The sequence below is a fragment of the Canis aureus genome, chromosome 9 (assembly GCF_053574225.1).
Source record: "Canis aureus isolate CA01 chromosome 9, VMU_Caureus_v.1.0, whole genome shotgun sequence".
Classification (NCBI taxonomy): domain Eukaryota; kingdom Metazoa; phylum Chordata; class Mammalia; order Carnivora; family Canidae; genus Canis; species Canis aureus.
This window is the reverse complement of record NC_135619.1, coordinates 78236912-78261125: the sequence shown is the minus strand read 5'-3', so window position 1 is coordinate 78261125 and position 24214 is coordinate 78236912. Positions and strand designations below refer to the sequence as shown.

The following is a 24214-nucleotide window of genomic DNA, read 5'->3' as shown; positions in this document are numbered from 1 at the left end:
GGGTGTTTTCTGTATGTTGCCAAATTGAACACCAATAAAAAATTATTTATTTTAAATAAAACAAACATCTACAATAAAGCTAATTTCTACCCACTAACAACAAATTATCTGTATTAAATTTAAATAATCCCTTTTACAGTGGTATCAAAAATAAATATTTATTATTAAAGTTCATTAAGGAGAGGAAATACTTTTTTTAAAAATGACCTATAATAATGACAGAGTTTTCAAAAATCACAAAGGCAAAGATAAATATGTTGATGGATTAGAACATCATAATCCACTGTATCACCAAAAGAAAGTGATCTACAGTTGTGAAGTAATGCTTGTATATAACTTATAAAGAATTGAATCGCGGTCTGGAGGTGACTATATAATCAGAGGACATGCAAATAGAGCCCTCCCCCTAGTGATTAAACCAGCCCAGCCCCTACCCTGCAGCTGGGAGATGATCTCCAGACCCAGGATCCCCAAGTGATCCCTTTCAGGGAATAGGACAGAACACAGACAACGCACCATGGAGTATGTGCTCAGCTGGGTGTTACTTGTCGCTATTTTAAAAGGTAATTCATAGAGAAAAAGAGACCTTGAGTCTGTGAGTGGAGGTGACTGAGAGAACAGGGGGTGTGGGACAGTTTCTTGACCAGGATGTCTTGTGTCGGCAGGTGTCCAGGGTGAGGTGCAGCTGATGGAGTCTGGGGGAGACCTGGTGAAGCCTGGGGGGGTCGCTGAGACTCTCCTGTGTGGTCCCTGGATTCACCTTCAATAACTATGACATGAGCTGGGTCCATTAGGCTCCAGGAAAGGGCTGCAGTGTGTCGCATATATTAGCTATGATGGAAGTAGCACAAGTTACAAAGACTCTGTGCAGGGCCGATTCACCATCTCCAGAGACAACGCCAAGAACACGCCATATCTTCAGATGAACAGCCTGAGAGCTGAGCACACGGCCCTGTATTACTGTGCAGACACAGTGAAGGGACCTCGGTGTGAGCCCAGACACAAACATCCCTGTGGAAGGGGATCAGGACCACCAGGGGGTGCACAGTACTCACCACTTCTATCTTGAAGGCCCATGAGCAGGTGCAGAGGGAGGTTCTGGGCAGGTTTCCTGTCGGGGTCTGGGCTTCCTCTCCATGGAGTAGTTTCCCCCAGGGAATCTCTCTGAACACTTGATTGTGTGTTTACCTATTCAGCCTCCTTCATAGAGAATTAGAATTCAACTGTAGTGCTTGCACTTACTTGTAATTAACATTTCCTGAACAGAAATATTCATCAATTACAAATAACTCCATTCACATCATCTGAACATTTTCATGAGTCCTAATGACACTCATTGTGGATCACAGGACCCCAAGTTAACACGCTGTCTTGCACCAGCACGGCATAGAGGAATCTCCAATGAACACAATAGAAAAGAGATGTTCTATAAAAATGTTAAAATGTCTGGGGAGTGTGAGAGATTCCCAGCATGACTTGGTAGTGATGTGGACCCAGAGGTCACACACACACACACACACACACACACACACACAATCATGAGAGTATAAGCTTTTATCACCTTCACTTTCATATCCGTTGTGAGCCAGGCAGGCCTCTCATTACATTATAAATGCCTGGATGGTGCCATGGAAGGACACTGGCTCAGGTTGTGTGTTGTGGGTCAGTGGTCGGGACGGTCTTGCTCCACGAGGGGCTTGTGTGGAGTCAGTGTCCCAACTGCATCAAAAGAGGGAAATCCTGGGTTATTTTTCATTTCTTATCCTTTGGTTGGAGGAGATGAACAGGGATGGAATATCAGGGAGCTATCAGGCAATAAATAATGGACATGGTGTGAGGAATAATTTCACTAAACAAGCATCAAACTGGGAAGACAAAAGAAAGACATGGTACTTCTAAGTAGACAAATGCCTGAGTAACAAGAAAACAAGATAGATAATATATGGAAGCAGCATGAAACCTAAAATGATAATACAAATAGGCCAAGATCCTACCAGTGGGGGTGGGGTGACTGGGTGACGGGCACAGAGGTGGGCACTTGACAGGATGAGCACTGGGTGTTATTCTATATGTTGGCAAATTGACACCAATAAAAATAAATTTATATAATCAATCAATCAATCTGTGTTTTTGGTGTAAATTCCATTAAAGGCAATGGCTGGGTCCTGGAGTGGCTCTATTCTCACTTTTTCAGGACATTCCATTCTGTTTTCTGGTGTGGCTCAAAAAGCCTTAATTCCCACCAATACTGGAAGAGGGTTCCAATTTCTCAATATCCTCCCTCATATTTATTGTATCTGGCCTTGTTGCTTTATCCATTCTGAGTTGTATAAGTGGGATTTTAGTGTGGTTTTCATTTGTATTTCCCTGATGACAAGTCATGTGGATCATTTTTCTTATCTCCTTGTTGGCCATTTGTCAGTCTTCTTTGGAGAATGCCTGTTCATGTATTCTACCTATTTCATGACTGGATTGATTGTTTTTTTGGGTGCTGCCTTTGTTAAGGAAATATCTTGTCCTATTCTGTAGGTTGCCTTTCATATTGTCGCCTGTTGCATTGTTGTACAGATTCTATCTTGATGAAGTCCTAATTGTTTATTTCTCCCTTTGTTTCCTATGTCTTTTGAGAGGTGCCTTGCTAGCAGTAGCTGCAGGTGAGGAAAAAAAGTTTCTACTGGAATTCACCTCTAGGATTTTGATGAAATACTACCTCAGATTTCGGAATTTCATCCATTTTGAGATTTTCTGTGTGTTTGGTGTAGCTGAATGGTCCACTTTCATTCTAATGCCGGTGGCTGTTCAATTTTTTTTTTTCAGATCCATTTATTGATGAGATTTTCTTCCTTAGATATTTTTTTCTTTCTTCTTGAGGAGTAGTTGTCCATAGAGTTGAGGGTCCATTTCTGCTCTCTCTGCTCTGCTCCATTGATCTATGTGTTGTTTTTGCCAGTACCATGCTATTTTTATCATAAAGCCTTTAAAATAGAGCTTGTCTGCAAACATTGTGATGCCCTCCAGCTGTAGTTCTGTTTCTGTCTTTTTTTTACCCAAAATGTTTCTACCTGTTTGATGACTTAGGAAAGAAATTGAAGAAGACACAAAGAGGGAACACCTTCCATGCCTATGGATTAGAACAATGTATATTGTCAGGACACCTGTGTTGCTCAGAATTTGAGTGTCTGCAATGGGCTCAGGTTGTGACCCTGGTGTTCAGGGATGGTGTCCTGCATCAGGCTTTTGGAAGAGAGTCTGCTTTTCCCTCTGCCTATGTCTCTGCATCTGTCTCTGTGACTCTCCTGAATCAATAAATAAATCTTTAAAACAAAAACAAAATTAAATACTGCGAAAATCTCTATACTGCTCATAACCCTCTACATATTCAAAGCAATCCTTGTGAAATCATCCTGGACATTTTTCACAGTATGAACATATAATCCTAAGATTTTTGTGGCACAGATAGAGATATTAGGGACACATTGATGCTCTGGCATAGCCCTGCCTTATTTGTTGTGAGAAGTATCAGTTAACTGCCCTCACACAGTGAAGGGTGCATTTCTCACTTGCAACTAGGACTAACCTGTGCAAACCAGAGCTGTCAAAAAGTCTCAGTGGACACACAGAAGGAGAACAATGATACAAGAGAGCCAGAGATACTCAGACCCTTTGGAACTTCAGTTTAAGTATGTTCTTTTATAACGTTCCCAGAAGATGAGGATGAGATGACCCAGTGGGATTTGTGTCTCACCATCAGCTTACAAGGTTGTGTTGTACTGATGCCTGTTAGGTGTGTCCCTTGTCACTGGATGAACATTTGGTACCCCGTGTCCTCATTTCAAACCCACCTGCATCTGTGACTCTCCCTCTGGACATGAGATCAGTTTCCCTTTAGGATTTCCTCAATGGAACCCCTCAAGGGTCTTACATGACTTATTTACCTCATCGTTTTATTTAAATGCAATCATTTCTGTCATGGAATTTGCAGCAACCAGGTAACATGACATGGTCATGTCAATATCTAACAGCTCTACCATTCTATTTCATAGTCAACATGTGAAATTACATGACTGTGAATCTATTTCAAGGAAGGTAAGTCCACTCATGGTCAGCAAGGCAAGGGAGCAGCTCTGAATACTCAGAAGCAGGGCATTGGTTGGCTTTGACGATTTCATAAATATTTATACAAATAGCAGCTGTCCCCTGAAATTAATGCTCAGAAAATTGATGTGAGAGGATGGAGCAAGTGATGGAGCACACAGTTCCTCTTGCAGTGTGCAGCCCTGGACCTGAGCTGGACTTACATGGATGTCTAAATGCACAGTACAGTTGGCAATGGATTGTTATCATTTGCTGCTGGTTTTCTTTCCTCTGTAGGTGCTCACATCCCACATTTTTGAGACCTTTTTGGGGGTTTTGTGACTCTCTTCCTGGCTGTATTGGAGATCCGTTATGAACATGGTCTCCTACCTCTAGCCTGGGAATGAATGTTTGCACCCCCGAGTCTTCAGGGAGCCCTCATAGGAGAGCCATCAAGCCCTTTCTGTCCTCAGTTTACCTCTGAATTCCATCTTCACTGTACCTGTGTCTGAGCTGGTTTATCTCAGGCACATGAATGGGTCTCTAATCGTCAATATGGAAGGCTCCTGTAGTTTAGACCTAGGCTGGTCCTCCGAGGGGTTGTCATGAGAAAGGGTCTAGTTTCTGCCTGCTGGTTTCAGAATAGAAATCGCAGGACCACACAGAGTTCAGTTGATGGAAACAAAGAACAATGCCTGCACTCAGACCCAATGTTCACAGGACTTCAGGTTCCAGTCCTCCTTCAATATACATCACATAGTGCCACTTTTTCTTCTTGGCACTCAGGGCATCCTTAGATACAGGAAATTTCCCCATTTTTCCATTTGAGCACCATCATGACAGGTCTGTCCCCCGCAGGAGTAGAATTCTATAAGTTCATATGTTCCTCTCTTGTCCTTAAAGCCCTTGACTGTAGCTTCTGCAAGCAACCTCCCTCCTGCTGTATCCCCACGGTTGTATCTCCACAGTGTCAACAGTAGACAGCTCCAACACTCCAAAACCTGCTCAGTATTCTTTTAGGAGTCTTTCTGTTGTTTTTTCAACTCTGATTGATTTCATGGGTGTTCGAAATGATTCAATAACTATCCAGCTGTTCCAGGGATGTGACAATCCCTGAGTCCCCCTAATCTTCTGACATGTTCACTTCTCTCTCCCATATTTTCTTATAATAAAGATGGTGTGGTGAATTCTTTCTGATTTATATGTTGGAGGTGAACCTTGAATCCTGGTGTTTTGTTTCAGAATATCATAAACTTATTTTCACCCCTACTCTGATTCTGGATCCTAAGGACTCATTTGTGTTTGTAAAGCCTATTGAGTATTGTAATAATATCATATTAAGTTTCAGGAAGTAATTATAGACATGTGTAGTACATACACATAAGATCATCCAACGAGTGACAAAAAAGAGCAATGCACCTCCTAGCAGTGAGGTTGGGGCTTCCAGGAAGGCACAGATGCTCCCAAAGGATTAGAATTACAGATTTATTATTAGCATCCATTGGCCATGTCTCTGTAGAGGTGACACAGATGCCATTTGTGTGGTGTGCTCTGCTTGCAGTCTTCCTGGTGCATACGATCTATTCAAAGATGGAAATGAGGGTACCCAGGTGAGTCAGCTATTTAGCGCCACCCTTAGCCCAGGGCCTGATCCTGGAGATCAGGAATAGAGTCCCACAGCAGGCTCCCTGCATGGAGCCTGTTTTCCCACTGCCTGTGTCTCTGCATCTCTCTCTCTCTCTCTCTCACTCTCTCTCACTGTCTCTCTTGAAAATAAAAAAATATTAAAAAAAACAAACGTGGAATGGGCGAGATTTTGTGACAGATCAGAAGTCCTGAATGTAGCCTACATGGTCAGGGGGACTGATCTAAGAAAACAAAAATTATGGTTGATCAGAGGCACAAATTGAAATTGAATTGAAACTGAAATTTCCTGCTGCATTTGTTATGAAAAATACCATCGAAAGATGAATGGATAAAGAAGATGAGGTTTATGTATACAATGGAATATTACTCAGCCATTAGAAATGATAAATAACCACCATTTGCTTCAACATGGATGGATCTGGAGCATATTATGGTTGAGTGAAATAAGTCAATCGGAGAAGGACAAACATTATATGGTATCATTCAGTTGGGGAATATAAATAATAGTGAAAGGGAATAGAAGGGAAGGGAGAAGAAATGGGTAGGAAATATCAGGAAGGGAGAAAGGACATGGAAGACTCCTAAATCTGGGAAATGAACTAGGGGTTGTGGAAGGGGATCAGGGCGGGGGGTGGGGGTAAATGGGAGATGGGCGCTGAGGGGAGCACTTGACAGGATGAGCACTGGGTGTTATTCTGTATGTTGGCGAATTGAACACCAATAAAAATAAATTTTTTATTGAAAAAAATGCTGCAGGGATCCCTGGGTGGCGCAGCGGTGTGGCGCCTGCCTTTGGCCCAGGGCGCCATCCTGGAGACCCGGGATCGAATCCCACGTCGGGCTCCCGGTGCATGGAGCGTGCTTCTCCCTCTGCCTGTGTCTCTGCCTCTCTCTCTCTCACTCACTGTGTGCCTATCATAAATAAATAAAAAATTAAAAAAAATTAAAAAAAAAGAAATAAATGCTGCAATAAACATAGGATGCACGTAAAATAAATAGAACTGACAATGCATCCTGAAGACAAGAGGAAAATGCTTTCTGCCCCAGACTGGAGTACCTACCAGTAAACGTACCAAGAAAACTACATAAAAAAAAAGAAAACGTAGTAACATGGAAGGAAAATAATTAGTATTACTATGACAATGTCAATAGAGTCAATGAAAAAACGTCACATAAAACTGGAAGAAATAACTCATGAACTCAGCAAAAAAATCAGTATATAAAATCAGCAAATAAAATAATGATATATTCCTACAAAATAACAACAAATTACATGTACAAAATTAACAAAATAATCCAATTTACACTACCACCTTAAATAAATATTTAGGATTAAAATATACTAACAAGATGAAATATCTCCAGAAAATGACCTATACTGATGTGTTTTTTGAAATGCACCCAGAAAATTGAAAATAACTGTGCTTAGAACTTCATGTAGTCAGAGAGCCATCTACACAAATTGCTATAGAATTGTGGTGCAACACTTGTGCTGGCTTTTAAATACACGAATGTAAGTCTGCAACTGGTTATATAGTCATAGGACATGCAAATAGGGCCCTCCCTTCACTGATTAAACTAGCCCAGTCCCGACCCTGCAGCTGGGAGAGGAGCCCCAGCCCCAGGATCCCAAGGTGACCCGATTCAGGAATCAGGACACAACACAGACAAAACATCATGGAGTCTGTGCTCTGCTGGGTTTTCCTTGTCGTATTTTAAAAGGTAATTCAAAGAGAACCAGAGACCTTGAGTCTGTGAGTGAAAGTGAGTGAGAGAAACATGGGATGTGGGACAGTTGTTTGACCAGGATGTCTTGTGTCTGCAGGGGTCCAGGGTGAGGTTCAGCTGGTGGAGTCTGGGGGAGACCTGGTGAAGCCTGGGGGTTCCCTGAGACTGTCCTGTGTGGCATCTGGATTCACCTTCAGTAGCTATGCCATGAGCTGAGTCCACCAGGCTCCTAGGAAGGGGCCGCAGTGGGTCGGATACATTAGCAGTAATGGAAGTAGCACATACTACACAGACGCTGTGAAGGGCCGATTTACCATTTCCAGAGACAATGCCAAGAACACGCTGTATCTGCAGATGAACAGCCTGAGAGCTGAGGATACGGCCCTGTATTACTGTGCAAGGGACACAGTGAGGGGACCTCAGTGTGAGCCCAGACACAAACCTCCTTGTAGAAGGGGATCGGGACCACCAGGTGGTGCACACTCCTCACCACTTCTGTCTTGAAGGCCCAGGAGCAGGTGCAGATGGAGGTTCTGGGCAGGTTTCCTGTCAGGGTCTGGGCTTCCTCTCCAAGGAGCTGTTTCCCCCAGAGAGCTTCTCTGGACCAGGAATTTGTTCTTAACTATTCAGCTTCTGATTTGAAAACTTAGATTCTTTAGGAAAACAGCTACTTCATATGCACAGAAGACAGAGTTGCTTACACTTTTTTACTATTTACCCAAATATGAGAAATATACAAATACCTCCATGTATGTCAAGGACTAGAGGGATATGGGCATCCCTGGTTGGCTCAGTCATTTAGCGTTTGCCTTCAGCCTAGGCCATGATCCTGGAGGCCCAATATCGAGTACCACATCAAGCTCCCACATGGTGCCTGCTTATCCCTCTGCCTGTGTCTCTACCTCTTCTCTCTCTGTGTCTCTCATGAATATAAGAATAAAGTCATTTTTAAAAGAGGGACTTACAATCCATGCACAAAAAGAAATAATACCTGATGTAGTGATAAATGAGAAATATAATCAGAGAGAAGAGGCAAAAATTATCATGTGATTATAAAAGTGGACAGACGACTCACCCAGAAGGTGAAGTGGAATCTATCACCCTCCAAGTTATCAGCTGATTCTGAAGGTCATGTGTGTCCTTGTGCAGGGACCAGAAGCTTCCACTGGATCTATGAGGATCCTCTGGGTGAGGAGCTGGATTGGAGGAGCCTTCGACTTCCAGGATATAAATCATTGATCCTTCAGGTGCTGATATCAGCCCATGGTGTGTGACCTCTACCTTCCCCATGTTGAAACCTAATGCCCTTGAGATGGGAGGAGTTGGTGTGGCTTTAGGGGAGCACTTAGGTCAGGAGGGTGCAGCCCCAGGATAGGACCAGGGTCCTTATACATCAGGACTGGGAAAGCTCACTGCCCCATGGTCCAATGTGAGTTTTCGAGGAAAGGATGGGGTAGGACGTGGGCGCTCTCTAGACACCACATCTACCTGCACCTGGACCTCAGGCTTCCCAGACTCCAGAACTGTGGGAATGAGTGTCTGTTGTTTAATCCACGCAGACCAAGTACGATGTTCCAGCAGAGGGCACAGGCTAAGATAATGGTGACACGGGAATTCAAGCCCTGGTGATCTGGTCTTTTCTGCTGCATTTGCTGTGGTAAGTCCCTGATAGGTTCCATCCATGGGATCAAGGGTGGATTTCTCACATGTTCCTTTCTGCAGGGAAGTTGAACCTGTGGACACTCCTAGGACTCTGTGATCAAGTCCCAGTGTACATGGAGGGAGAAACTTTACACAGGGAGCAGGGGCCTGGGAGATTGTGGAACTTTAGTGTAAGGATGATGATTTATCAACCTTTCCAGAAGATGGGGATGTGCTGATCCTCTGGGACCTGAGTCTGAGCATCACCGTCCAGATGCTGTTTGATGTCTTTGAGGTCAGGACAGCAGTTCCCTTCCTGCTTTCATAATTCATTCTTTGCCTGCATATTTTGTGAGTTTGAAAATGAAATGCCTTGGAGAAGGTCGAATTTGTTGAATTTCATGAGAGTATCTGTGCTTCCTGGATGTTGAGGTCTTTGTCCTTCCAATTAGGGGGCTTGTCAGGAATTCTTTCATTGAATAAACCTGCCACCATTTCTAGGTCTTCATTTTATGGGCCTCTTATCAAAGGAATGTTATTGTTTCATAAGTCACTGAGTTCCCTGTCTACGTTTGGGGACAATTACTTTGTTTCCTTATAGTGTTCTTTCTTGATTTTCTACAATATTATCTTCTATTTCCCCAATATGCTGTTGTTTCATCCGTCCTCTTTTTTCATGCATTTGGGACAGCATTTCTGTAATATCAGTTTTAATTTTGGGCTGACAATGGCTTTTTTCTTTTATCTCTAAAATAAGTGATTCTTGAGTGTCTTCAATGTTTGTTCAAACCCAGTTGTATCTATAAAAACATTGTTTTAGATTCCAGCCTGCTATGTAATCTAAGCACCTTTAACCAGCCATAACCTCAAGTGGGTGGATTTCTATGATGAACTCATAAAACGAAATGAAGTCTAAACAATTTTCCTCTTTTCTCTTTATCCTAATTGTAGTAGCTTCAGGAAGTATTTTCCTTCCCTGTCCTAGCCCCACAGCTAAATCTCCCCAACACAACACTCCACACCACCTACATTCCAAAACATGTCGATTTTCTACTTGCAGACTAGCATTTTTTTTAAGACTAGCATTTTTTGTTCTCTCATCCTCCAATTGATTTCTTGTTAGCTCAGAATTATTTGATAAATATCCAGCTGTGTTCAGGGATGACACAAGCCCAGGATCCCTTGCAGGTCTGACATCGTAACTCCTCTCCCCTTGTGTATGTTAGCAAAGAATATCTGAAATAATACAAGGAGGCAATATGCATGACACCTACAATCCTCATTTTAGTAACCAAACGAGAATACAAATTGTTAATTGACCTTCCTTCTTCATCTACCAACTACATACACTCTTTGATTTCAGCAACCCTTCACCTTGTCACAGCTCATTACCTGAGAGGGAGACCAACAGCTTCATCCTGAAGGGTCTCTGCTTGGTCTCCTCCTTACAAGCTATTGGTACCTACTTAGCGCTCTAATCCCATCTTGAAAGGAAATTCCACTAGTCTCAAAAGCCAGCTGCATCAGGGATGTGAAGACAATTTTAGTCTACTGAGTTCCACTCTTAAGTAGTGCCTGAATATCTGCAGAACCATCTGTGGAGGAGGCTCCACTTTTCTTTCCCCTTTCAAATAATTTCTTACTCTTTCCATGAGTTCATATGTGCAGGGTGTGAGACTGAATGCAGTGGAGCAGGACTGGGTTCCATGAGGATTTGGAAGCTCCTTAATGGGACATGCTGTGTCCTCAGGAACCCAACACTTCTTCCATTTGGTGATGGAGAGTCACTGTGCGTGCCCCAATCTTGGGCTTAGGTGCTCAAATACCATTCACTTCAAGATGGAAAGCTCAGTTTCCATGCTGACCTAGGGACACAGGCTTCCAGCTCTGGATTCTGAGATCCAGAAACTGCATTAAAGCCTTCTCTATAAATGAACCATGATCAGCAGAGTTTGGCAGGGGTTTTCCCGCAAAATTTGAAGACCATCAATCTGAAATGCCCATCGGGGACTTCTAGAGCACCTCAGATTTTATGAAGCCCAAATAGGAATAGTGAATAGGCATGTGGGGAGCATCACCAACCCTATATCCTCCACGTCCGTGATGGTGGCACTATTCTCAGCAGTTCTTTAAGAAACATGTAACAGATTAATGTTCTATTCCCTGGAAAAAGGTAAATGATAAATGTAAATATAATGATCCTCACAATACACCACTACATCTCCACTTACTGACTAAATTACTGAATTGAATAAATTAAACTATGACAATACTAAATATCATCAAGGTTGAATAGAAAGTAGAACTCTTTTTAAGTATGATCTCTAATCCCATTTGGATAAAATATATATAATTAGATCCTAGGGTAACAGAGCTTGACAAGACCCATGATCTGTCTGCTGCATCCCAGAACCACAGAGTTGATGTTGGTGTAAATCATTCTGATGTGTTGTAATGAGAACCAGGGAAGGTCATGTGTGTTGCTCAGTATAAGAGTAAGAGATGATAACATGAGATGACAAGCACAGACATTGAGACAGAAATAAAAGAGATGACTTCTGCCTTCCATGGCTATTCTTGTATTCATGGATTCAATGAGTTGTGGGATGCTCCTTATGGTTGCGGAGAGAAATGTACTTTATAAGTCCAGGGATCCAATGGTCATCTCACCTGGAAACACTCTCACTTCTAGGGAAATCCAAGGCTTCTCCACAAATGATGTAGAACACAGGTATGTCAGTGGATACACATGCCTCTATGTAATTTGGGGGATAGATTCCTCCCTGAACTCTGCTTTATCTCTTTTAAATACTTTATTTATTTATTCACGAGAGACACAGAGAGAGGCTGAGACACAGGCTGAAGGAGAAGCAGGCTTTTTCTGGGAAGCCTGAGGTAGGACTCACCCCCAGGACTCCATAATCCTGACGTGGGTTGAAGGCTGAAGCTCAAATATGGAGCCACTCAGGTGCCCCAGAACTCAGTTTTCTTAGCGACTCCCAAAATGGGTGTTTTTCAAAATCCTCAGTATTTTCTTGTTTGAAAGATGATGTAATATGTAAATTCATTTAGCCAACATACAGCGTAACAGTAAGTTCTCACCATATCAGATGTTCTCCTTAACGCCCATCACCCAATTACCACATACGATGTGACAAATACAGGGTGGTATACTATGGTATACTGTATGCTGGCAAGCTGAATTTAAATAAAAAAATGGTTAAAATACTCCACCAGCCCTGCACATATCATGTAGACAACAACAGATTATTTCTCCTTGTTTTATAGTGCATTTTACACTAATTGTGGGCCATTTATGCCAGTCATCTTTAAAGAAGAAGGGAAGGGAGAAGAAATGGGTAGGAAATATCAGAAAGAGAGACAGAACATAAAGACTCCTAACTCTAGGAAACGAACTAGAGGTAGTGGAAGGGGAGGAGGGTGGGGGGTGGGGGTGAGTGGGTGAAGGGCACCCAGGGGGACACTTGACGGGATGATCACTGGGTGTTATTCTATATGTTGGCAAATTGAACACCAATAAAACATAAATTTATTACTAAAAAATAAATAAAGATTCTCATCTCTTTAGATAATTTTCATTTAAAAATGTAAAATGAAAAATACTTTTAACCTCTCTAAGTTGGTATTATTTTTATTTAGCCTTTTGTGGTGATAACGTTTCTTTTACTGGACATGAATTAAATCATTTTAGGGTCAATCATTTTAGCCTTAGTCTGTAGGCCACCCCGCCTTATTCCATCCTTTGGATATTTGGAACACCTGCATTTGATGCAAAAAATAAATGTCTGTTTTTAAAGTTTAAAACAAAAAAAAACCAAATATTTTGGGATAACTACCTTCTGGGTTACCTGGAAACTCTAAAAATCACTGCCATTTATCACACAATATCATAATCTTATATCCTTCTTTCCCCTGATCCAGCACTTGTATGCACTCAAGAGCTCTTTTAATGTGGAAAGTCCATTGAGTATGATACAATCATTATATGATTTGCAGGAAGTGACAGTTGCCACCTGAGGACCATGCACATGATCTCATTCTTGTCTCCAGTAACACAAGAGCTTCATGGGGGACAAAAGATGAGTTCCAATAGATTCGAATAGCAGGACTATTATTAGCATCACCCTCTATCACTGTTCAGTGGATGTTGCTGCCAGTTGGAGGGTGTGGACTGCTTGCAGTCTTCCTGATGCACGAGATCCATTCAGTGATGGAAAGTCCTGCAAACGGACATATATCAGGAGCCCTCTGGTCAAATTGCAGGGCTATGGGGATCGGCCTGAGGAAACCAAATACTGATGGCTATCAGAAGTGCAATATGAAATTGAATTCCTCCACCATGGCAGTTTCTCTAACCATGTACCTCGTTCCCTGTGTTAGAAAAGCCAGTTATGTTCCTCCTCCAAAAGGAACAGTTTTTTGAGGAAGCGGTTATATATTGTGTATGGTCTGGCATCTCAGAGAGTGGCTCTAGTGTGTGCAGCATGCACTGGGCTCTTCTGTTTTGGCATCTCTTTCTATCGGGTTATACCTGCAGAGGCTCTCCCTGTCTGCAGTGGGCAGTGTGTGATCCTTGGCCAGGATGTGATGAGTTTTAACTGGGTGTGGTCTTCTATGCTTGATAAATGATGCCTGGTACCACCTCCACTAGAACGGAGGCCTTGCAGAATTCTCTGGTCAGGATATGTGGGTGGACAGTGGTGCAGCCACTCCAGGAAACAGTATTGAGATTACTCAGAAAGTTAAAAACAGAGCCTTAGCATGAACCAGCAAACAAAAACCTAAAAATTCACACAAAAAATACAGAAAATCTGGTTTACAAGGAACCTCAAACACCTATGTTTATAGATTCATTATTTTCAAGAGAGCAAAAGTGTACATTGACAGATGAATAAAGAATATAATAAAGCGTCTTTCTTTTCAAACATCATCATGTAGGGACATGGTAAACAGTTTGTTAAGTCTAGGGAAACACGGAAGAGTCCTAGATTTCTGAATACACAATCATAGAGCCTGTAACCAAGTTGCCAAGGAAAAGCTCCAGGATCAATATAACTGTTATTTTCATGGCAATATATGTGAGTGTACAAGTACAATGATTTCCATGTCATAGATGAGGACACAGCTGTACAACACATCCTTTTTTGGTCACATTTTATGGAATTAATTATTTTAATAATCATTCCACTCTTGTATCTTTATTTAGAATTCCCAGTCATATGTACAGAGGGAGGAGGTGTAAATGCCCCTGTGGTAGTTGAATCCACAGCATCTCCATCAGCTCTGTGAGTCTCTGTCAAAGTTTCTACTTCTCTCCATTTTTGTGTGACCAAGAGACATGGTATCCACACATCACTCAATTGGCACTTCTGGAAATTCCAGAAACCTACAAATCTCATGTCCAGTTCCTTCCTGGAAGTGGCTCAGGGAGGATCCAGGTCCCATGGTGGGGAAAACAGCCAAGACACTGGGGCTCACTTAAAAGTGCTGTGTGGTCTCAGACACTCACACAAGCTCTCTTCTGCAGTGAATAGTTATAAGACCTGTAAATGGTGATAAATTGTTATGTTCATAACCTATCTTGAGTGCGTATGTGGAATAATGGAAGATAATTGATGATAAGTAATCAGGCAGCAAATGAGGTTGGAGAAAGCCCAATTTACTGACACATATCTTGTCTGAAAAACTCTGCCATGATTTACACATGTGTTTTGAGCAACTAGCATCATAAGGATGCTAAGTGCTAAATTTGATATGTACTCAGAGGACATGCAAATAGCGCCCCAGCTCTAGTATTAAACCAGCCCAGCCTGAACCCTTAGCTGGGAGAGAAGCCCCAGCCCCAGGAACCTTAGGTGACCCCTTTCAGGGATCGGGACAGAACATAGAAAACTCACCATGCAGGCTGTGCTCAGGTGGGTTTTCCTTGTTGCTATTTTAGAAGGTAATTCAGGGAGAACAGAGACCCTGACTATGTGAGTGGAGGTGAGTGAGAGAAACATGATGAGGGACAGTTTCCTGACGAGAATGTCTTGTGTCTGCAGGTGTCCAGGGTGAGGTGAAGCTGGTGGAGTCTGGGGGAGACCTGGTAAGCCCGGGGGATCGATTAGACTCTCCTTTATGACCTCTGGATTCACCTTCAGGAGCTACTGGATGAGCTGCGTCAGCCAGGCTCCAGGGAAGGGGCTGCAGTGGGTCACATGGATTAATACTGGTGGAAGCAGCAAAAGCTATGCAGACGCTATGAAGGGGCGATTTACCATCTCCAGGCACAACGCCAAGAACACACTATCTGCATATGAACAGCCTGAGAGCCGTGTATTATAGTGTGAGTGACACATTGAGGGAACTTCAGTGAGTCCAGAGAGAAATCTCCCTGTTGAAGGGAATCAGGACCTGTTGTGATGGTCATCAGACATTTTATGGAAGAGTGGACTCATTCCATTGTGCACCAGACACTGATCTTACACTACATGTTAAAAACAGTAATTTAAATAAAATCTGTAATATTAATTACAACTTAAACAGTGTTAAGTCCCTTAAATTCATAGTGTAACTCAAGAAGATGCTTATAATAACCAAATACTATATTATTCAGGGATTTTTTAAATACTAGTTCTCTGAAAATGAAGAGTCAATACACTATCAAGGGGCAATTTGTTGATCTGAATAGTATATAATGAGTTATACTAAGAAACATAATCTATCTATTTTAAGGTTTTATACAGTATTTTATTTGATTTGAGAGTAGAGGGTCTACTTTCATATACTGATTTTGACTGCTTATTTTGTTTATTTTAAAATTAAATTATTGGTCTTCTGTTTAATTGCTTTCTATATGAGGGAAGGAAGAACATAAGAACTGATAAACATTAACATATTATCCATAACTCAAGTCTATTCAATTAAATCAGTAAAACTAGGAAGCTCCGGGAAAGGTGCACATGATGTTCTGTGAGGAGCAGGGCTAATGTCCATTCTTTTTTTTTTATTGGTGTTCAATTTACTAACATACAGAATAACCCCCAGTGCCCGTCACCCATTCACTTCCACCCCCCGCCCTCCTCCCCTTCCACCACCCCTAGTTCGTTTCCCAGAGTTAGCAGTCTTTACGTTCTGTCTCCCTTTCTGATATTTCCCACACATTTCTTCCCCCTTCCCTTATATTCCCTTTCACTATTATTTATATTCCCCAAATGAATGAGAACATATAATGTTTGTCCTTCTCCGACTGGCTTACTTCACTCAGCATAATACCCTCCAGTTCCATCCACGTTGAAGCAAATGGTGGGTATTTGTCATTTCTAATAGCTGCGTAATATTCCATTGTATACATAAACCACATCTTCTTTATCCATTCATCTTTCGTTGGACACCGAGGCTCCTTCCACAGTTTGGCTATCGTGGCCATTGCTGCTATAAACATCGGGGTGCAGGTGTCCCGGCGTTTCACTGCATCTGTATCTTTGGGGTAAATCCCCAGCAGTGCAATTGCTGGGTCGTAGGGCAGGTATATTTTTAACTGTTTGAGGAACCTCCACACAGTTTTCCAGAGTGGCTGCACCAGTTCATATTCCCACCAACAGTGTATGAGGGTTCCCTTTTCTTTGCATCCTCTCCAACATTTGTTGTTTCCTGCCTTGTTAATTTTCCCCATTCTCATTGGTGTGAGGTGGTATCTCATTGTGGTTTTGATTTGTATTTCCCGGATGGCAAGTGATGCAGAGCATTTTCTCATGTGCATGTTGGCCATGTCTATGTCTTCCTCTGTGAGATTTCTCTTCATGTCTTTTGCCCATTTCATGATTGGATTGTTTGTTTCTTTGGTGTTGAGTTTAAGAAGTTCTTTATAGATCTTGGAAACTAGCCTTTTATCTGATATGTCATTTGCAAATATCTTCTCCCATTCTGTAGGTTGTCTTTGAGTTTTGTTGACTGTATCCTTTGCTGTGCAAAAGCTTCTTATCTTGATAAAGTCCCAATAGTTCATTTTTGCTTTTGTTTCTTTTGCCTTCGTGGATGTATCTTGCAAGAAGTTACTATGGCCGAGTTCAAAAAGCGTGTTGCCTGTGTTCTTCTCTAGGATTTTGATGGAATCTTGTCTCACATTTAGATCTTTCATCCATTTTGAGTTTATCTTTGTGTATGGTGAAAGAGAGTGGTCTAGTTTCATTCTTCTGCATGTGGATGTCCAATTTTCCCAGCACCATTTATTGAAGAGACTGTCTTTCTTCCAATGGATAGTCTTTCCTCCTTTATCGAATATTAGTTGCCCATAAAGTTCAAAGTCCACTTCTGGATTCTCTATTCTGTTCCACTGATCTATGTGTCTGTTTTTGTGCCAGTACCACACTGTCTTGATGACCACAGCTTTGTAGTACAACCTGAAATCTGGCATTGTGATGCCCCCAGATATGGTTTTCTTTTTTAAAATTCCCCTGGCTATTCGGGGTCTTTTCTGATTCCACACAAATCTTAAAATAATTTCTTCCAACTCTCTGAAGAAAGTCCATGGTATTTTGATAGGGATTGCATTAAACGTGTAAATTGCCCTGGGTAACATTGACATTTTCACAATATTAATTCTGCCAATCCATGAGCATGGAATATTTTTCCATCTCTTTGTGTCTTCCTCAATTTCTTTCAGAAGTGTTCTATAGTTTTGAGGGTATAGATCCTTTACATTTTTGGTTAGGTTTATTCCTAGGTATCTTATGCTTTTGGGTGCAATTATAAATGGGATTGACTCCTTAATTTCTCTTTCTTCAGTCTCATTGTTAGTGTATAGAAATGCCACTGACTTCTGGGCATTGATTTTGTATCCTGCCACGCTACCGAATTGCTGTATGAGTTCTAGCAATCTTGGGGTGGAGACTTTTGGGTTTTCTATGTAGAGTATCATGTCATCGGCGAAGAGGGAGGGTTTGACTTCTTCTTTGCCAATTTGAATGCCTTTAATGTCTTTTTGTTGTCTGATTGCTGAGGCTAGGACTTCCAGTACTATGTTGAACAGCAGTGGTGAGAGTGGACATCCCTGTCTTGTTCCTGATCTTAGGGGAAAGGCTCCTAGTGCTTCCCCATTGAGAATGATATTTGCTGTGGGCTTTTCATAGATGGCTTTTAAGATGTCGAGGAATGTTCCCTCTATCCCTACACTCTGAAGAGTTTTGATCAGGAATGGATGCTGTATTTTGTCAAATGCTTTCTCTGCATCTAATGAGAGGATCATATGGTTCTTGGTTTTTCTCTTGCTGATATGATGAATCACATTGATTGTTTTACGGGTGTTGAACCAGCCTTGTGTCCCAGGGATAAATCCTACTTGGTCATGGTGAATAATTTTTTTAATGTACTGTTGGATCCTATTGGCCAGTATCTTGTTGAGAATTTTTGCATCCATGTTCATCAGGGATATTGATCTGTAATTCTCCTTTTTGGTGGGGTCTTTGTCTGGTTTTGGAATTAAGGTGATGCTGGCCTCATAGAACGAATTTGGAAGTACTCCATCTCTTTCTATCTTTCCAAACAGCTTTAGGAGAATAGGTATGGTTTCTTCTTTAAATGTTTGATAGAATTCCCCTGGGAAGCCATCTGGCCCTGGACTCTTGTGTCTTGGGAGGTTTTTGATGACTGCTTCAATTTCCTCCCTGGTTATTGGCCTGTTCAGGTTTTCTATTTCTTCCTGTTCCAGTTTTGGTAGTTTGTGGCTTTCCAGGAATGCGTCCATTTCTTCTAGATTGCCTAATTTATTGGCGTATAGCTGTTCATAATGTTTTTAAAATCGTTTTTATTTCCTTGGTGTTGGTAGTGATCTCTCCTTTCTCATTCATGATTTTATTAATTTGAGTCTTCTCTCTCTTCTTTTTAATAAGGCTGGCTAATGGTTTATCGCTAATGTCCATTCTTGAGACTCTGAGCATGGAAGGGCTAATCCCCATGTCAGGTGTCACGGAAGAAACGAGGATCCATTGGAGGTGGTTGAGGGTGATGCCGTGTGCTGCATATGCCTAACTCAATTGACCTTTACACTTCAAAAAACTTAAGATCTGAAAAGTGACATGGTGTTTTTTTCCCCTGAAATACAGCAAAGAAAATGGGAATGTTTAAGAACTGAAAGAAATTCTAACATAATATATATATATTAAATCTTTTTAAAATGTCCCTATGCTTTTGATATTTTCATCTAATTTTGCTAGAAAGAGAGAAATTACACCTCAAATTTCATAACCATTGAGATATGGGGAGATTATATATGTTTGATTGATCCATTTTATCCCTAACTGGGATCAGATATTAACCAAAACCATCATGACTCCACTATGGTAACATGTGGGTTGTAATTCAAACCACAACTGCTTTTCCTAACTCACCCAAGCCCGCACCTCACTTTCAGCCTGTCCAGACACCCATAATCCCATGATTGTTTGGTGACTTCCTGCACTAATGGAAAAGGCCTGTCAATATGGGGTGCTGCTGGATACTCACGAAGCATGGACAAGTGTCCACTGGCATTCATCTGAAGCTCCTATTCCTCTATTGGGAATCGGTTGGAGGTCAATGATTTTACCAGGTGCAATTCCCCAGAACTACACCGCCTGACAGCAAACATGAATTCCTGTTTCTAAATCAATTTTTCATAATGTAATGTCTAGTTCTATATACTAAAAATCCCTCAACTTCCCCTGGAGCTTTGCGACAACCCAGAAATTGCACTGCTGGGGATTTACTACAAAAAAACAGATGCAGTAAAATGTGGTGATGCTAGCATCTGAATGTTTCTAGCAGCAATGGCCACCAAAGTTGAACTGTAGAAGGAGCCATGGTGTCCATCGACGACAGATGATGAATAAAGAAAAGGTGGTCTAAGTGTACAGAGGAATACTACTCAGCCATTAGAAACGACAAATATTTTTATTTTTATTTCTTTTAATAATAAATTTATTTTGTATTGGTGTTCAATTTGCCAACATACACAATAACACCCAGTGCTCATCCCACCAAATGCCCCCCTAGTGCCCATCACCCATTCACCCCCACTCCCCGCACTCCTCTCCTTCCACCACCCCTAGTTCGTTTCACAGAGTTAGGGGTCTTTATGATATTTCACAGAGTTGGGGTCTTTATGCTATTTCCCACCGATTTCTTCTCCCTTCCCTTCTATTCCCTTTCAATGTTATTTATATTCCCCAAATGAATGAGAACATATAATGTTTGTCGTTCTCTGATTGATATACTTCAGTCAGCACTATACCCTCCAGTTCCATCCACGTTGAAGGAAATAGTGTGTATTTGTCATTTCTAATGGCTGAGTCATATTCCATTATATACATAAACCATATCTTCTTTATCCAATCATCTTTCAATGGATACCAAGGCTCCTTCCACAGTCTGGCTATTGTGGACATTGCTGACAGAAACATCGGGGTGCAGGTGTCATGGCATTTCATTGCATCTGCATCATAAGGGTAAATCCCCAGCAGTGCAATGCCTGAGTTGTAGGGCAGGTCTATTTTTAACTCTTTGAGGAACCTCCACACAGTTTTTCAGAATGGCAGCACCATTTCACATTCCCACCAACAGTGTAAGAGTGTTCCCTTTTCTCCACATCCTCTCCAACATTTGTGGTTTCCTGCCATGTTAATTTTCCCCATTCTCACTGGTGTGAGATGGTATCTCATTGTATTTTTGATTTGTATTTCCCTGATGACGAGTGATGCAGAGGATTTTCTCATGTGCCTCTTGGCCATGTCTATGCTTCCTCAGTGAGATTTCTGTTCATGTCCTTTCCCCATTTCATGATTGGATTGTTTGTTTCTTTGGTGTTGAGTTTAATAAGTTCTTTATAGATCTTGGAAACTAGTCCTTTATCTGATACGTCATTTGCAAATATCTTCTCCCATTCTGTAGGTTGTCTTTTAGTTTTGTTGTCTGTATCCTTTGCTGTGCAAAAGCTTCTTTTCTTGATGAAGTCTGGATAGTTCATTTTTCCTTTTGTTTCTTTTGCCTTCGTGGATGAATCTTGCAAGATGTTACTGTGGCTGATTTAAAAAAGGGTGTTGCCTCTGTTCTCCTCTAAGATTTTGAAGGAATCTTGTCTCACATTTAGATCTTTCATACATTTTGTGTTTATCTGTGTGGTGCAAGGGAGCGTTCATTCTTCCACATGTGGATGTCCAAATTTCCCATCACAATTTATTGAAGAGGCTGTCTTTCTTCCAATGGATAGTCTTTCTTCCTTTATCTAATATTAGTTGACCATAAATTTGAGGGTCCACTTCTGCGTTCTCTATTCTGTTCCATTGATCTATGTGTCTGTTTTTGTGCCAGTACCACACTGTCTTGATGACCACAGCTTTGTAGTACAACCTGAAATCTGGCATTGTGATGCCCCAAGCTATGGTTTTCTTTTTTAAAATTCCCCTGGGAATTTGAGGTATTTTCTGATTCCACACAAATCTTAAAAAAATTTGTACTAACTCTCTGAGGAAAGTCCATGGTATTTTGATAGGGTTTGCATTAAACGTGTAAATATCCCTGTTTAACATTGACATTTTCACAATATTAATTTTTCCAATCCATGAGCATGGAATATTTTTCCATCTCTTTGTGTCTTCCTCAATTTCTTACAGAAGTGTTCTATAGTTCTTAGGGTATAGATCCTTTACCTCTTTGGTTAGATTTATTCCTAGGTATCTTATGCTTTTGGGTGCAATTGTAAATGGATTTGACTCCTTAATTTCTCTTTCTTCAATCTCATTGTTAATGTATAGAAATGCGACTGACCTCTGGGCATTGATTTTGTATCCTGCCACGCTGCCAAATTGCTGTATGAGATCTAGCAATCTGGGGGTGGAGACTTTTGCGGATTCTTTGTAGCTTATCATGTCTCAGCGTAGAGGAAGAGTCTGACTGCTTCTTTGCAAATTTCTATTTTTTTAGTTTTTATTTATTTATGATAGTCAGAGAGAGAGAGAGAGGCAGAGACACAGGAAGAGAGAGAAGCAGGCTCCATGCACTCGGAGCCCATTGTGGGACTCGATCCCGGGTCTCCAGGATCACACCACGGGCCAAATGCAGGCGCCAAACCGCTGCGCCACCCAGGGATCCCCTTCTTTGCCAATTTCAATGACATTAAAGTCTTTTTGTTGCCTGATTGCTGAGGCTAGGACTTCCATTACTACGTTGAATAGCACTGGTGAGAGTGGACATCCCTGTCATATTCCTCATCTTAGGGGAAATGCTCCCAGTGCTTCCCCATTGAGAATGATATTTGCTGTGGGCTTTTCGTAGATGGCTTTTAAGATGTTGAGGAATGTTCCCTCTATCCCTACACTCTGAAGTGTTTTGATCAGGAATGGATGCTGTATTTTGTCAAATGCTTTCTTTGCATCTAATGAGAGGATCATATGGTTCTTGGTTTTTCTCTTGCTGATATGATGAATCACATTGATTGCTTTACGAGTGTTGAACCAACCTTCTTTCCCAGGAATAAATCCTACTTGGTCATAGTGAATAATTTTCTTAATGCACTATTCGATCCTATTGGCTAGTATCTTGTTGAGAATTTTTGCATCCATGTTCATCAGGGATATTGGTCTATAATTCTCCTTTTTGGTGGGGTCTTTGTCTGGTTTTGGAATTAAGGTGATGCTGGCCTCATAGAACGAATTTGGAAGTACTCCATCTCTTTCTATCTTTCCAAACAGCTTTAGTAGGATAGGTATGGTTTCTTCTTTAATCGTTTGATAGAATTCCCCAGGGAAGCCATCTGGCCCTGGACTCTTGTATCTTGGGAGGTTTTTGATGACTGCTTCAATTTTCTCCCTGGTTATTGGCCTGTTCAGGTTTTCTATTTCTTCCTGTTCCAGTTCTGGTAGTTTGTGGCTTTCCAGGAATGCGTCCATTTCCTCTAGATTGCCTAATTTATTGGCGTATTGCTGTTCATAATGTTTTTAAAATTGTTTGTATTTCCTTGGTGTTGGTAATGATCTCTTCTTTCTCATTCATGATTTTATTAATTTGAGTCTTCTGTCTCTTCTTTTTAATAAGGCTGGCTAATGGTTTATCTATCTTATTAATTCTTTCAAAGAATCATCTGATTTTTTTTATCTGTTCCACAGATCTTCTGGTCTCAATTTTGTTGAGTTCTGCTCGAGTCTTTAGTAACTCTCTTCTTTTACTGCGTGTAGGATCTATTTGCTGTTTTTTCTCTAGCTCCTTTAGGTGTAAGGTTAGCTTTTGTATTTGAGTTCTTTCCAGTTTTTGGATGGATGCTTGTATTGTGATGTTTTTCCCCTTTAGGAGAGTTTTGCTGCATCCCAAATATTTTGAACGGTTGTATCTTCATTCTCATTAGTTTCCATGAAACTTTTAAATTCTTCCTTAATTTCCTTAATTTCCTGACCCTTTCATCTTTTAGCATGATTGTCCTTAACCTCCACGTATTTGAAGTCCTTCCAAACTTCTTGTTCTGATTTAGTTTTATTTCAAGGAATTATGGTCTGAGAATATCCAGGGGACAATCCCAATCTTTTGGTATTGGTTCAGACCTGATTTGTGACCCAGTATGTGGTCTATTCTGGAGAAAGTTCCATGTGGACTTGAGAAGAATGTGTATTCAGTTGAGTTTGGATGTGAAGTTCTGTAGATATCTGTGAAGTCCATCTGGTCCAGTGTATCATTTAAAGCTCTCGTTTCTTTGGAGATGTTTTGCTTAGAAGACCTATCGAGTGTAGAAAGCGCTAGATTGAAGTCACCAAGTATAAGTGTATTATTATCTAAGTTTGCCTTAACTTTGATTGATAAATTGATTGATATATTTGGCAGCTCCCACATTCAGAGCATATATATTGAGGATTGTTAAGTCCTCTTGTTGGATAGATCCTGTAAGTATGAGATAGTGTCCCTCTTCATCTCTCACTACAGTCGTCGGGGTAAATTTTAGTTTATCTGATATAAGGATGGCTACCCCTGCTTTCTTTTGAGGACCATTCGAATGGTAAATGGTTCTCCAACCTTTTATTTTCAGGCTGTAGGTGTCCTTCTGTCTAAAATGAATCTCTTGTAGACAGCAAATAGATGGGTCCTGCTTTTTTATCCAGTC

General features: G+C 41.2%; 1 pseudogene across 1 annotated transcript in view; it reads left to right on the top strand.

Annotated features, from left to right (window-relative positions):
* Positions 1-502: 502 nt before the first annotated feature.
* Positions 503-24214, top strand: part of LOC144319977 (immunoglobulin heavy variable 3-74 pseudogene) — a 234523-nt pseudogene continuing 210811 nt past the window's right edge. The window contains exon 1 of the transcript XR_013385593.1: positions 503-563. The product of XR_013385593.1 is annotated as an immunoglobulin heavy variable 3-74 pseudogene (transcript). The remainder of the gene's footprint in view (positions 564-24214) is intronic.